Source organism: Protopterus annectens, chromosome 4.part0, assembly GCF_019279795.1.
Source record: "Protopterus annectens isolate FY-2018-M chromosome 4.part0, PAN1.0, whole genome shotgun sequence".
In the NCBI taxonomy this organism is placed as follows: domain Eukaryota; kingdom Metazoa; phylum Chordata; order Ceratodontiformes; family Protopteridae; genus Protopterus; species Protopterus annectens.
The window spans coordinates 1419049093-1419065165 of NC_056733.1; the positions used below are offsets into that span (position 1 = coordinate 1419049093).

Consider the following 16073-nt stretch of genomic DNA (forward strand, 5'->3'; position numbering starts at 1 on the left):
AAAATTTAAAAACTCTGTAGTTGATAAATGTTGGGATGTCTTCTCTGTCCTCATCACAGAGGATAAACATATCATCCAGGAATCAGGTATAAAATCTAGAATAGGAAAACAATTCTGAAGGGAAAAATATTTCTTCTCCCACTGGACCATTACGATAATGACGAACAGACTCCCACACGGTGAACCCACAGAGACACCCTTACTTTGTAAGTACAACTTTTTTCGAAGACCGGGTATTACTTGGGCAGCGCAATGGTGCAGTGGTTAATGTTGTCACTATAAAGCAAGAGGTTCTTTGGTTCAATTCTTGGCTGGGGTGCCTTCTGTGTGGAGTTTGCATGTTCTTCCTGCATTCGCGTGGGTTTCCTCTGGGTACTCCGGTTTCCTCTTACAATCCAAAGACATGCATCTGGAGCATTTCTCCCTGGGTCTCCGCTGAAAATAGGCTCTGTCCTAGTCAAACTTTTCCAGTCAACAAATGTTAAATAAATAAAATAAAATTTTTTAGCACCATCCCCAATAGATTCTCATAAAGACACTTGCCCTTCCTAGCTGACATGTAACCACAAAAACACACAGTAGCCAAAAGGTAAGAAAGAAAAACCCCAATGGGGCACTTATCTGAAACAAGGTTCGAACTTGTCTAAATAGAAGTTATGTACTTACCATAACGTTCCATGTGAGTTGTTTATCTCGCCTTTATTCTCACTGATGGGTTCGGAGCCGATCCTCGGCTCCGACACGGCCGATAGCAAGCTCAAGGTTTGCCAGTAGCTCGAGACCAAGCCCCTTATCCCACAATGCACTGCTGGAATTACCTCAGATCTTGTTTAATGCGAACAACAGTATATACATATATATACATATATACAATATATACATACCGTCTTATCTATATATCTACCAGGACACTTCCCAAAGGGGAAGAAGAAATATTGAATAACCAGGATGGTACTAGCCTCTAAGTCAACAGTCAGCCAGGAGGGGGAAGGAGGAAGGGACGTGAGAATAAAGGTGAGATAAACAACTCACATGGAACGTTATGGTAAGTACATAAATTCTATATGTGAAGATGTTAGATCTCGCAGTTTATTCTCACTGATGGGTGGCGTCCCTAGCACCCTCAACCCTGGGTGGCTCATGGGAGTATGTTTTCAGTACCATAGAACCAAAGGAAGACCTGTCCCTTGAAGCCTTATCTACTTTGTAATGTGTAATAAAGGTATGAGGCTTAGACCAAGTGGCTGCAGCACAAATAATGTCAAGGGGCAATTTAGCTTGAAAAGCAGAAGAGGTAGAGACAGCTCTGGTAGAATGAGCTTTTGGTTTGTGCGTTAAAGGCATGCTCGCATTTTCATAAACAAAGGATATACAATTGGATAACCATTTGGATAAGGTCGTTTTAGCCACTGGATTGCCTTTTCTAGCTTCTGAGAAGGATACAAAAAGTTGGTCTGATTTCCGAATATCCTTAGTTCTGTCAAGATAAAATCCTAGCTGTCTGTGAACATCAAGTTTGTGCAGCATATATTCCAATTTGCTAGAGTGGTTGGGGAAAAAGACTGCCAGTTCAATGACCTGATTGATACTTGACTCGGAACAGACTTTAGGTAAAAATGAGGGGTTTGTTTTAAGAGATATTCTATCAGCATGGAAGATCATGTAGGGTGGTCTGATAGATAATGCTTGAAGTTCTGACACACTGTGGGCAGACGTAATGGTCACAAGAAATATTGTTTTCCAAGATAAAAATTTCAAATCACAAGAAGAAGCTGGTTCAAAAGGAGGAAGAATAATTTGAGACAGCATAAGGTTTAAATTCCAGGGAGGAAAAGGGAATTTTGATCGGCGGTCTCATATGAAGAACGCCTTTAAGGAAGGTTTTAGATAATTTATGGCTCATAAAATGTGAACCACCAAGACCAAGGTGAAAATCTGAGATAGCAGCTAACTGAACTCCAACTGTAGCAGCTGCTGCCCCTTCCTTAAAAATTTTTGTAAAAAATTCCAAAATCGAAGATAGCGAAGCTCGGAAAGGGTCAATGTTCTGCGCATTGGCCCAAACTGAGAACCTTTTCCATTTACTGCTATATAATTTCCTGGTAGACGGCTTGTGAGAAGACAAGAGAATCTGTCTTGTATCTTCTGAAATTGAATGAAGCCTGGCAATTAGGGGAAGTGGATTAGCCAAGCAGTCAGTTTCAGGGACTGCAGAGAAGGATGAAGGTCCCCTGACGGGTGAGTCAGAAGGTCCGGAATTGGGTCCAGTATCCATGGATCTTCCAACAGATGATGGTGGAGAAATGGAAACCAAATCTGTCAAGGCCAGTAGGGGGCTATGAGTATAACAGTCCTTCTCAGTGATTTTGCTTTCTGTAAAAATCTGGGTATTAATGGGAAGGGTGGAAATGCATAAAGGAGACCCGGGGGCCAATCGTGCAATAGTGCATCTCTCGGGGATGACCGGGAGGTGGTATTAGGGCAAAGTAGTTTCTGCATTTTGAAATGATGTGGCTGGCAAAAAGGTCACAGCAAGGCTGGCCCCATTTGCGGAAAATCAACTCCGCAACCTGTTGTTTGAGAGACCACTCGTGAGGGAGTAATATTGCCCTGCTTAGCTTGTCCACTATCACATTGGATATCCCCAGGATGTGCGTTGCTAACAGAAAATGCTGGGATGACACAACCCATTGCCAGACCCTGAGGACTTCTTGACAAAGGGGGTAAGACTTGGTTCCGCCCTGCTTGTTCAAGTACCAGACTACTGACATGTCGTCGGTCTGAATTACAATAATCCCTAGAGGGAGAGAGTCCTGAAAGTACTGCAACACCAGAAGTACCGCTCTCAACTCTAGAACATTGATGTGCAGATGTGATTCTTGATCTGTCCATGTGCCTTGGGCAGTCTTTCCCTGATAATGCCCCTCCACCCTATCAGGGAAGCGTCTGTGGTCACAGTGGCTACTGGGGGGGGGGGACAAAGGGCCTTCCAATTGTGACATGAAGAGACGTCAACCACCACCAAAAGTCTCTCCTGCAAGAATCCGTGATAAGAATCTTGTGCCTAGGTAGTTTCTGGTAAGACCACTGAGCAAAGAGGAGCCATTGAAGAATTTGCATATGCATCCTTGCGAGTGGTATAGCCAGGACGCCATCAAACCTAGTACCTTCAATACCTCCGCTGCTGTAGCTTTGTTCTTTGACACCAGTGAGCTGAAATTTTGGCGGAGAAGAGAGACTCTTTCAATAGGGAGACGTAGAGTGGTAGTTGAGGTATCTAACTCTGCTCCTATAAAAATGGTATGCTGTGATGGCGATAAGGCAGACTTTTCGATGTTGATTGTAATGCCTAATTGATGGCAGAGTGTCAGAGTGTATTGTGCTGCCCGAGTCTATTGATGCCTGGTGGTACCGGTGAGGAGCCAATCGTCTAGGTATGGAAACACCTGGAATCCTAGATGTCTCAGGTGAGCCGTGACCACTGCCATGCATTTGGTGAACACTCTGGGGGCTGTAGTGAGACCAAAGGGCAGGGCTCGAAACTGGTAACGCAGATGATCTCTGGAGCATCTGTTTATCTTTATGTAATAGTACGTGTCCTTGAGATCTATAGAGCACATCCAATTGCCTTTCCCTAGGAAGGGAAGAATGGACTGAAGCGTGACCATTCGGAACTTCTCTTTCTTTACGAACTGGATGAGTCTGCTGAGGACCAAGATAGGTCTCCAGTCCCCTGTTTTCTTTGGTACCAAAACAAATCTTGAGTAAGTTCCGAATCCGACTTGGTCTGCTGGGACTGGTTGGATGACTCTTTTTCGAGTAATCTGCGGACCTCTACGATTGCTTGTTCCCTGAGACTGGGTGGAACATCTGGGATTCTCTTTACAGGAATGAGAGGGGAAAAGAATGGTATGAAATATCCTCTGGAAATGATGCTTTGTACCCAAGTATCCAATGTTATGTTTAGCCAGGCTTCTGAGTACAAAGACCAGCAACCCCCGACTGCCTCCAGAGCCAAACAATCGGGCCCCCTTTCAGAGGCACTGGTAGGACTGACCGGAGAACTGACTCCCGTCACCCTGTTGCTGTGGACCCCCTCTGCCACGGGGGCGGCATCATCCATTATAACCCCCTCCTCTGCCTCTAGAGGGGATTTCTCCACGTGTGTCCTGAAAGGCTGCCTGACTTTTTCGCAACCACATTTTCCCTCCCCTAGGGCCCTTGGGGTAGGGCCGAGTAGGGGTTGAAAAACGGATTCCAACGGCCGATAAGGTCTTGCCTTCCTGCTCACACCTGCTTAAAGTTTCCTTTACTTTGGGCCCAAACAGTGATGAGCCATCGAATGGGGTATTAATAAAGGAAGACTTAAAGGGTTCCTCAAAGGAACAGAGATGCAGCCAGGCTTGCCTTCGAAGAGCAATGCCCGAACTAGCGGCTCTACTCGAACCATCAGCTGCATAGGATATGAGACGCATGGATGAGTTCACCACTGAGTTTAGGGTAACGAGTTGGGCGTTGACTTTGTCGGCCACTCCTGCAGCTACCGTACCTTGGAGAGTATCTCCTAGCTCTTTCAAGAGGTCTCTCTGTAGTCTTGTAAAATGGGTAAAGTAGTTCAGTGATCGCAAAGAAAAAGTCGCTGAACTAAACATGCGCTTCCCATATCTATCCATAACCCTAGAATCTCTGTTAGGAATAAGAATAGGATAGAAGAGGATGTCTCAGATACTTCTTTTTTGGTGGCTGCAGCTACCACCATGGCATCAACTGGCACTCCCTTTGTCAAAAATGGCTTGTCCACAGGGGCAGATATGAATTTATTGGGTCTACAAGGGACAGGTTCCATGGCCTCCTGTGACTCCCACGCCTTACGGGAGATCAGTTCCATGAGCTCGTCATAAGGCGGAGACACCCAAGAAGTGGAAGGTTGAGACCCAAAAATCTTCAAGAGCACGGACTCATCCTCAGCTAGGGTCTTGGACTGCCAATCGCCCCTCTGACTAAGGATCTCTAGTATCGCTGCAAAGGAGATATCCTCAGAGGGGGATCGAGGGGACTCTTCTGACTCATCTAAGTCTGTATCAGATGTCAAAGACTCCTGTGGGGAGTCTAAGTGCCTCCTCTTGCACAGTCTCTTCCTGGGCACCTCCTCAGTGGGGGGATCTGGGGAGGTCTCAGAAGAGCAGGGGACGCCCTGTGGGGGTACTTGAGGCTCGGGGTCTCTACGCTTACAGGGACCGATAGATGAAGAAGCAGACACCGGAGCCTGAGGGGAGAGGGAAAGCTGAACCAATGCTGATGTTGTCTTTGGAGACAAAACTCTCCTCATAGCATCGAAGGCACCATGGCTCCGACGAGAAGGAGTGGACGGACCCCAGAGTACCGTCCGAACCTCCTGCACCGAAACCCTGGGCTCCGAACCTGAGGTAGGAGCCGAAGCCCCGAGAGGAAGAGTCGGCACCGACAAGTCGGTGCGACTATCCTCCCCGGACCTGATGGGAGAGCGTCGCCTGCTAGAGCCCTCGGTCGGCGCCTTGGACATTCGAGTAGATGGAGCCGATAATACCGGTGCGGGTATCGGCTCCAAGGGTTCGACCACCATTGGTTCAATTTCCTTCGGCTCCGAGAGTCCAGTACGGCTCAGAGGAGGAGTAGACAAATCCAGTTCCATGGTCTTCGGTACAGACGAGCTGGTTGGGGCCGACAACAATTTGGCAAGTCCTGGTGCCTGTAAAAGCTTCTGCACTAGCCGATCCATGTCCAAATCTGAAAGGCTGACTGAGGACTTAGCTGAATGCACCGAAGGTGCAGACTGGAGTAGAGGTGAAGAAGGAACTTCAGAGACCGGCTCCAATACTGAGAGCTGGCTCCGAATCAAAGGTACACTCAGTTCCGATGACTGTGGAACCGATGACCGTCCTTCTGAAATCTTAGCCTTTTTTGAAACCTTATCTGAAGACTTGGATTTTGAGGATTTGGAGGAAGTACTAGTACCTTCATGGCTACTCAAAAAGTACAGTTGTGTACCTACCATAAATGTAGATGTTCGAGTGTATTCACTGTTGCAGTCATCACTCTTGGGTTATCCTGCTGGCAGGCTACCCTCAGTTGGCTAGAATTCCAAAGTCTAGGTCCGGCGTCAGTTGCTGTTGCATCTTCCCTGACATCAGTGTGCCAGGGGTATAAAAGATGCAGCTGATGCCATTTTCTTCAGTTTTTCTTGCCCCACATGTCAGGTGGCCCAATATTGGTAGGCTGACAAATATGTCAATAAAAATGCATGCACAAAAATAACATTTCCTTCATCTACAAGCAAATACACCAAATAGGTTGTATAGGACAGAGAAGTGCAGATAAGAGCCAGCAAAGAAAAGGGGGATGGTGGGTGGGTAACCTGGACTGCAACAGTGAATACACTCGAACATCTACATTTATGGTAGGTACACAACTGTACTATGTTCATCATGTTTCACTGTTGCAGTCATTACTCTTGAGTTGAATCACAAAGCTGAGGATGGGTGGCTGGGCTAAATAGGATTAGGAGAGGCTATGAGGCCCTGCAGGACTGCAGTGGCAAAGCCTGCTGTGGACTTAGAGTAAAGAGGTAAGTGGTAGTGCTTTGTGAAGGTGTGCAATGAACTCCAGGTTGCAGCCTCTAAGATATATTTGGTTGGTACTCTTCTGAGGAAGGCTGCTGAAGTGGCTGCTGCTCTGGTGGAATGAGGCCTAATGCCCTTAGGCACTGATTTGCCATGTTGAGAATAGCAGAAACAGATGCAATGACCTATCCATTTAGAAATCGTCTGTTTTGAGATAGCCTTTCCTTGTGATCCTGCAGCATATGACACTAAAAGTTGCTCAGTCTTTCTGAAAGCTTTAGTTCTGTCCAAGTAGAAGCGTAGCTGCCTGTGTATGTCCAAAGAATGCAGAATTTTCTCACCCTTGTTCTGTGGATTTGGATAAAAGGTAGGCAAGTGAATGGTTTGGTTGAGGGCCACACTGGACACCACCTTAGGCATAAATGTAGGGTTTGTCCTCAAAGAAACCCTGTCTGGATGAAAAATTATGAAAGGTTCCACAGCCATGAGTGCTTGTAACTCCGAGACTCGCCGTCCAGAGGTTATTGCTAGGAGCAGAGCTGTTTTCCAGGATAAGAATTTTATATCTGCTGTTGATGCTGGCTCGAAAGGAGGCAGTGTGAGTTTTTCCAAAACATAATTGAGGTCCCAGGCTGGAATTGGTGCTCTCCTTGGAGGCCTAATGTTTTTGGCCCCTCTGAGGTACTGCCTTATTAAAGGATGAGAAAAGATAGGTGGTTCCACATTGTAATGGGCTGAAATGGCAGAGGCATGAATCTTAATTGATGAGAAAGAAAGGCCTTTATTCAGCATCTCAGTTAGGTATTGTAAAATCTGAGGGTATTTGGTACACACGTGTCAATGCCTTGTTCCTTGTTCCAGGCACAGAATTTCTTCCATTTCTCTGCATAATATTTTTCTGGTACTGGGCCTCCTGGCCTCCAAGATAACATCTATAACAGCTTTTGAAAGAGGAGTGTTCTGAATGGCTACATTATCCGCCATGCTGCCAGATTTAAGGTCCTGAGTTGGCTGTGCAGGGTCTGATTGTTTTGTTGGGTCAGCAAGTAAGAAGTTTGAGGCAATATCCATGCTGGACCTTGAGACAAGTTCTTTAGGATTGGATACCAGTGCTGGCGTGGCCAGTCTGGTGCAATCAGTATCATTTTTGGCTTCTCTTGTCTGACCTTTAGGAGTACCCTGGGAAGGAGAGGCAGTGGAGGAAAGGCATATACTGTTAGATTTTTCCAGCTGAAGGATAGGGCGTCCACTTTCCATGCTTGCTTGTGATAAATCCTTATGCAAAATCTCTGCAATTGGCAGTTGTGAGGGGAGGCAAACAGATCTATGTCTGGGCATCCCTATTTCCTTATTATCATGCTGAAGACTTGTGGATCCAGTTTCCATTTGTGGGGATCCATGAGGTTTCTGCTTAGTTATTCTGCCAGAGTACTTGTTTTTCCTGGCAGGAATTGTGCTTGCAGGTGAACTTGAAAAGCCAATGCTGTGTCCCATAAGGTCACTGCTTGTCTGCAGAGGGGTTATGAATGTTTACCTCCCTGCTTGTTTATGTACCACATGACCGTAGTGTTGTCTGCCTTTATCAGTAACTGTCCTGGATGATGCAGGTCCTTGAAAGCTGTCAGGGCATTTTGAATAGCTAGCATCTCTTTTTGATTGATGTGAAGATGCATCTGGTTTGCAGGCCATGTGCCCTGAATACATTTTCCTGCCATATGGGCCCCCCAGGCATAATCTGATGCATCCGTTGTCAGTGTCTGTCTGGCTGTGGGCAGACTGAATGGCAGATCCTTGTTGCGGTGACATGCTTCTGCCCACCATCGAAACTCTGTTGCAGGCAGGGAATGAGTGTAATTACTGTCTCCAGGCTGTGGCAATGCTGAGTCCAAGCATTTTTAGATACCATTGTAATTTCCTCATATGCAGTCTGGCATATGGAATTAGTAGAATGCAGGATGCCATGAAACGCAAGGCCTGCAGGATTCTCCTTGCAGACAAGTGGGTTTTTGTTGCCAATTTCTTGAAGTAAGTAGTCAGATGTTTTTGTTTGTCTGGCGTGAGATAAGCCATCTGGGCAGTTGCATTTAAGCTTGCACCCAGGAATATTATCTCTTGAGAGGACACTAGTTTTGATTTATTTTCATTTACTGTGTACCCTAGGCCAATTAGTAATATTTTTACAAATGCCAGATGCTTTAGAAGAATGTCTTTGTTCTCTGCTTGAATTAGGCAGTCGTCCAAGTAGGGATATATTTGAATTCCTTTTTGTCTGCAAAATGCAATTACTGGTGCCAGGCATTTTGTGAAGACCCTGGGCACAGTAGATAAGCCAAAGGGCAGTGCAGAGAATTGGTAATGCACTGAGCCAGCTATGAATCTGAGGTATCTTCTGCAAGACTGTCTGATTGGGACATGTAGGTATGCCTCTTTTAGGTCCAAAGTTACGAGCCAAGCCTTCTTGCCCAGCATGAGCAGTAGCTGCTGTAGAGTCAACATCTTGAATTTTGGAACTTCCAGAAACGTATTTAGTATAGACAGGTCCAGTATTGATCTCCAAGTTTTGCCCTTTCTGGGTACTAGGAAAAGTCTGGAGTAAAATCCTTGCCCCTGCTCTTGTTGTGGCACTTGCTGAATGGCCCTCATGTCCATGACGGCTGTAATTTGTTTTTGTGCCTCTGCCCATTGATTGTGTGGCAGGTCTGGCATACCTTTTGACCTTGGTAGAGTGTGAAAATGGAACCTGTAGCCTTGGGACACTATGTTCAGGACCCATTTGTCCTGGGTAACCATTTGCCAACTTGATGAAAAAAGTGTTAGTTTTCCCCCTAAGGGGGCTGCCAAAAGAAAAGTGCTTGGATCTGGTAGAGGAAAGTCATTGGGACTATTTCCTGTAAGGTTGTGATTTGTCATCTCCACTTTTGGAGGTAGGAGCACCCCATTGTTTAGCCCTGTATGAGCCTTGGGGCGGAGATCTGCCTCTGGGACGCCTGTATCTGCCTCTTTGTAGCCTGACACTGGAAAGGACCAATTTTTAGAAGGCCAGTTCCTGCTAAACCTGGGTGGCTGTACCTGTAAAAAATCCTTCACTGTCTGCATGGATTTTGCTTTATCCTCCATTTTTTTCAACATCTCTTCTGCTTTAGTACCAAAGTATCATGCTGTAATGGTGCATCTAATAATTTTGCTTTAACATGACCACGCAGATTCTGTTCCTTTAACCAAGCATGCCTTCTAATAACAGAACCTGTAACAGCGGCCCTGCAAGCGGCCTCCAGTGAATCATAACCACACTGCAAAGTATGCTTTCCCACTTGTTCAACTGCATGCAATAAATCCTGTAATTCCTTGTTCTCTGAACATTCAGTATTTGTCAACAATTTCTGTTTAAGCAGTGACATTAAATATTGCTGATATTTAAGCATATGAAACTGACAATTTAAAGCCCTTACAGCCAGGGTAGCAGAAGTGTAGACTTTTTTCCCCCATCTGTCTAGAGCCCTAGAATCCCTATCAGAGGGGACAGAGTTTTTTGCAGTGGAAGCTTTGACCCCTTTGGGACCCTGAGATATAGTTTCTGGGTCAGCGGGGTTTTTATATAGGAATTTATGAGAATCTGGGACCCTGTAGTATCTGTCTGGCTTAGCGGGTGCAGGGGGTAAAGAGTCAGGGGACAGGCCAGACTCTGAAAATACACCATCTACAATGTCTAGAACAGGTGGAATAGCAAGGGGCCTGTGCTGAGGAAGTAGCAGAAAGTCTCTGAGCCTTTCCTTAGATTCAGAATAATCCTGGCTCTTCCAATGGAAATGCTCCCTCATGGTATGCAGGGTTTTCCCAAAAGAATAATCCTCAGGAGGAGAGGCTGAAGGAATGGATTCTTCAGCATCAGATTCCTCATAGGGAAGCATGGAGTAATCCTGTTCAGAAGAGGAATCAAGAGGAAATAGAAATCTGATCAGAAGAATCATACTCTGTCTCTTCCCTAGGCCTCTTATCAGGAGGGGGATGGGAGCCCCTGATCAAAGTGATTAGGTCTTCGGCCACTTTGAGCATCTGTTTTTTAGGCATGGAAGTCTAAGCAGGAGAATGCTGTACTTGTTTCTTTGTCTTTAGAGCTGCTTTTGTCTTTGTATTTGAAGCTGAAGAAGGCTTAATATATAGTTGTGTAGGTCTGAAGACACCCTCAGAATCCGATGCCTGCTCAGCAGCTCTGGACCCATCTGAGGGGATGATTTCTGAGTGTCCAATACCTTGAGTATCCAGAGGCCCAGTCGGCTCCACGTGGGAGTTGGAAGCGGCCTGTGGCTCTGAGGTAGCGGGCGCCAGGGGCTGCGAAAGAGCCTCACTGAGAACCGGCGAACTGGTGACTGGCCTAGCAGAGGCCTCGTCGTCGGTTTTGGACCTCGGATGCCTATCCTTTTCCTTGTCCTTGCGTTTTTTGTAAACTCCGTTTGTCGGCTGGTCTGACGGCATTATATAATTAAATCTTCGGCCAAAGTGATAAAATGCAAAATCAAACTGACGCTTAATAGTGCGTTGTTTAAATCTAGCACAAAACCGACAGCTAGCAACTTTGTGATCAGGGCCTAGGCAAGGAATATAGTAAGAGTGAAAATCCTTATGAGTTATTTACTTCCCACAAGAAATACAATTGTTAACTTTTTCTGACATCGGTCTGGAGCAAGAAAAAAGTCTCCCCAACAGGGTTCTTAGCTTTAATGAAGACTTCGGTTCTGAAATTTGGATTTGAAAATCTCAGGAGTCGGCCGACCGGCACTTGCGAACTGCTTTTGCTTCGGGCACCGCGTGGCAAGAAAGACTGAAGAAAATGGCGTCAGCTGCATCTTTTATACCCATGGTGCACTGACGTCAGGGAAGAGGTGACAGCAACCGACGCCGAACCTAGACTTTGGAATTCTGGCCGACTGAGGGTAGCCTGTCAGCAGGATAACCCAAGAGTAATGACTGCAACAGTGAAACATGATGAACATCTTCCAAAAAAGATTGCTGTAGCAATCCCCTGTCTATAAGTTTCCTCCTTCTCTCCAAGAGGACTCTTGTAGAAAAGGAGTGGCAAATGCTGCAGGTGTCTTGGAGGTGTTTAGTCCCCAGACAGTAGACACATTGAATGTGTCCATCAGTAATGGACATTTTCTGCCCACAATATGGGCATTTTTTGAATCCCGATTTAGGATGGGATTTCTCCTTATCATCCGATATATTTAAATGAAAAACAGTAAACTGCAAAAAGGTAAATTAGATCCACAAACAAGTAAGCCCAATCCGGGCACTATATATAACAGTATTGCATACATACAAATATAGATACAAATATAGGGTTAAGAGGCCCACAGAAAAACCCTGACTCTTATAAAGATTAATAGTAGAGAAAAAAAGGGCTGTAGCAATCCCCTACAAGGCCCTAACTTTTAAACTATTTATACTATCTATAAGTATTTCACTATAGAGTAAATATAAAAAGACCTAGTACTAACACACACTATATTTTTAAACAAAAAAGAAAACTTTTTATAGACTTGCTGTTAATTTTTTTCAAAAATGGTCCGAGCTAACTGGATCACCAAGATCTTTCTTGCCGCGGCAAACCAGATCTGAGGTAATTCCAGCAGTGCATTGTGGGATAAGGGGCTTGGTCTTGAGCTACTGTCAAACCTTGAGATTGCTATCGGCCGTGTCGGAGCCAAGGATTGGCTCCAAACCCATAAATGAGAATAAATGGTGAGATTTAACAACTTCACATCAAGTGACTATCGAAGCAGACAATCTGACAGGCAGCAGAAAAGTTCTAAGGTCTTGTACATGCCATCATCCACTCTACACCCAATATCATTTTATGACCGACGGATGTTTTGTTTCTGTGCGATGTTGCACTTACCTAACAGCAGCACTAGATTTTTGTATACTGGCTGGATGTATGAGCCAGCTGGCAGCGGACTCCCTCATGTTATGAATACTGCAACATATGACTAGAAAGACATCAATACTGACTTTGTATAAGGTTTGTTCTTGTACTGTCCCTTCTTCTGATAAAATAAAAAGTTTTAATTTCAGCCAAACAATGTTATACTTGCAGATTCACAGGTAGTTTACTCCCTCAAATGTTCATAAGCATTTAACTATATACTGGGAAGACAGCTAGAATCTATAAATTAAAGTTATAACGGCACATTAGGGACATTATACACGAGAAAGTAGACAGCTACACTGCAGTACATTTGTGTTCACATCATGGAGCTAAAAGACTTGCAAGCAACAAAACTGGAACATATAAAGGTTAATGTTACAGAAGGGAAAATATTAAAGATTTTTTTATTTTATGACAAATCTGTTTTTTAAAGTTTCAAACACTAACACTAGGGATTAAACAGATGATGTCACTGGAGATGCTCTTTGAAATGATTGTTTTATTGCTAATTAATATTGATCAGTCATATGATTTTTTAGGATACAATATTTTTAAAAAAAATTTAAACTGTGTAAGATATTATCTGTTTGAATTCCTCTGAAGGTTCTGCCACAGTGCCAGTGGTTACAACACAGTGTTTTTTACTTGGAGTGTGTCAGCCTGCTGATAACTGACTCTGAAGATTAAGTGCTCTTTATTTTTCTTTATTTTATTTCATTTTTGCACCCAATGACTTGAGAACTGACAAAGATGATTTAAGACCTGCTCATTCTTCTTCCACCACTCTGAACTCCTTTTCCTAAGACTTAACTGAAAAGAATCCATAGTTTCTTTTTAAAACAAATAAATCAATTTCCAAAGGTTTAAGCTGCAGTCACACCTTAAGCTCATTACAAAGATCACAGTATTGCAAGGTGTGTTCTGTACAAACAGAAATAACACATTTGTATGAAAATCTCAGGAGAAGGGAACTGCCTCTATTAGTTAAACTTGTTTGCAATTTTTGTGAGGAAAACAAGGAGGCCAGAAGCAGATACAGATTAGATTTATCTAATATAAAGAATGAATACTGATAATACTAAAAACATAATAAAACTATAAAAAATTGCACATACTTAAAAGAGATATTATTAAAAATGTCTGACAGATACCTCAGATTCTAACAGGAAATGAGTAAAGTACTGTTGTGTATACTTACCATAAATGTAGATGTTCCGAGTGTCTTCACTGTTGCAGTCATCACATTTAGGGTTATCCCTGCCAGGGTAGACCTCGGCCGGCTTGAATACCAGAGACTTAGCATTTCTGCGTCAGTTGCTGCAGCTTGAAGACTGACGTCAGGTCATCAGTGGTATAAAGGAAAGCAGCCGACACCATTACATCAGTTTTTCTTGCCCTAACCGGTCAGGAGCCCCCAAATAGGAGGCCAGGCTCTGGTGGCAGAACCCCAGCAGTAGAAAATAAATATCAATATGTCCCTTGTAAGGAAAGGAGAACAACAAGGGAAAAAAGGAAGAGAAAGGGGGATGGAAGGAGGGAAACCAGGACTGCAACAGTGAAGACACTCGAACATCTACATTTATGGTAAGTGTACACAACTGTACTATGTTCTTCATGTTTCACTGCTGCAGTCATCACATTTGGGTAGATTCCCAAAGCTGAGGAAATTGGTGGAGGCAGTCAAGGAAGCTAAGGGCTGGCTAGCATGCCTTGCAAGACTGCAGAGGCAAAACCTGTCCTGGATTTAGAAAAAAGAGGCAGGTGGTAATGTTTGGTAAAGGTGTGAACAGATGTCCAGATGGCAGCCTCCAGGATGTCTCTGGTGGGGACTCCTCTGAGGAAAGCTACAGAGGTGGAGGCTGCTCTGATGGAGTGGGTCCTGACCCCCTTCGGGGGAGGCTTGCCATGCTGTTCGTAGCAGAAGTGGATGCAGTGTGCTATGCATTTAGAAATGGTTTGCTGGGAGATGGCCATGCTCTCTGCCCCTGAAGCAAAGCTAACCAGCAGTTGATCAGATTTTCTGAAGGATTTAGTCCTGTCCAGATAGTATCTGAGCTGTATGTGCACATCTAGAGAGTGCAGAATCCTTTCCTCCTTGTTTTGAGGGTTAGGGAAGAAGGTGGGCAAATAGGTGGATTGATTGAGAGCCACACTGGACACCACCATGGGCATGAAGGATGGATTAGTTCTGAGGGATACCCTGTCTGCATGGAAGATTATGAAGGGTTCCACTGCCATGAGTGCTTGCAGCTCAGAGACTCTTCTGGCTGAAGTGATGGCCAGGAGGAAGGCTATCTTCCAGGACAGAAATTTTAGCTCTGCAGAAGAAGCTGGTTCGAAAGGAGGCAGGGTGAGTTTTTCCAAGACAACGTTAAGGTCCCAAGCTTGTGTTGGTGCCCTTCTGGGGGGCCTCAAGTTGTTAGCCCCTGTGAGGAACTGTTTGATCAGAGGGTATGAAAAAAGAGACTGGTCAGTGGGAAAATGAGCTGAAATAGCAGAGGCATGAATTTTTATAGAGGAGAAAGACAGACCACTGTATAGTAGGTCAGCAAAGTAATCCAAGATGAGAGGGATGGAGGGCTGTGCTGTATTGGCCCCCCCCTTAGCCTGGATCCAGGTGCAGAACCTTTTCCATTTATCTGCATAGGACTTTCTGGTGCTAGGGCATCTGGCCTCTCGGATAACATCCAGAAAGTACAGTTCTGTACCTACCATAAATGTAGATGTTCGGGTGTATTCACTGTTGCAGTCATTACTCTTGGGTTATCCTGCTGGCAGGCTACCCGCAGTCGGCCAGAATTCCAAAGTCCTGGTCCGGCGTCAGTTGCTGTCGCCTCTTCCCTGACGTCAGTGCGGAAGGGGTATAAAAGATGCAGCCGATGCCATTTTCTTCAGTTTTTCTTGCCCCAGATGTCAGGTGCCCCCAAAAGGGTAGGCTAAATATATTATGCCAATAAACATACATGCACTAAAGTAACATTTCCTTCATCTACAAGCAAATACACCACATAGGTTGTATAGAATGGAGAAGTACAGATAAACCCCAGCAAAAGAAAGGGGGACAGAGGGAGGGTAACCTGGACTGCAACAGTGAATACACTCGAACATCTACATTTATGGTAGGTACACAACTGTACTATGTTCATCGTGTTTCACTCTTGCAGTCATTACTCTTGGGTTGAATCCCAAAGCTGAGGATGGGTGGCTGAGCTAAATAGGATTAGGAGAGGCTATGAGGCCCTGCAGAACTGCAGTGGCAAAGCCTGCTCTGGATTTAGAGTAAAGAGGTAAGTGGTAGTGCTTTGTAAAAGTGTGCACTGAACTCCAAGTTGCAGCCTCTAAGATGTCTTTGGTTGGTAGTCCTCTGAGGAAGGCTGCTGAAGTGGCTGCTGCTCTGGTAGAATGGGGCCTAATGCCCTTAGGCACTGATTTGCCATGCTGAGAATAGCAGAAACTAATGCAATGACCTATCCATTTAGAAATAGACTGCTTTGAAATAGCCTTTCCTTGTGATCCTGCAACATATGACACTAAAAGTTGCTCAGTCT

At 44.8% G+C, this 16073-nt stretch overlaps 1 protein-coding gene across 2 annotated transcripts in view; it reads right to left on the reverse strand.

Annotated features, from left to right (window-relative positions):
- KIF3A (kinesin family member 3A) overlaps positions 1 to 16073 on the reverse strand; it is a 1506491-nt gene that overhangs the window by 788705 nt on the left and 701713 nt on the right. The window lies entirely within an intron of this gene.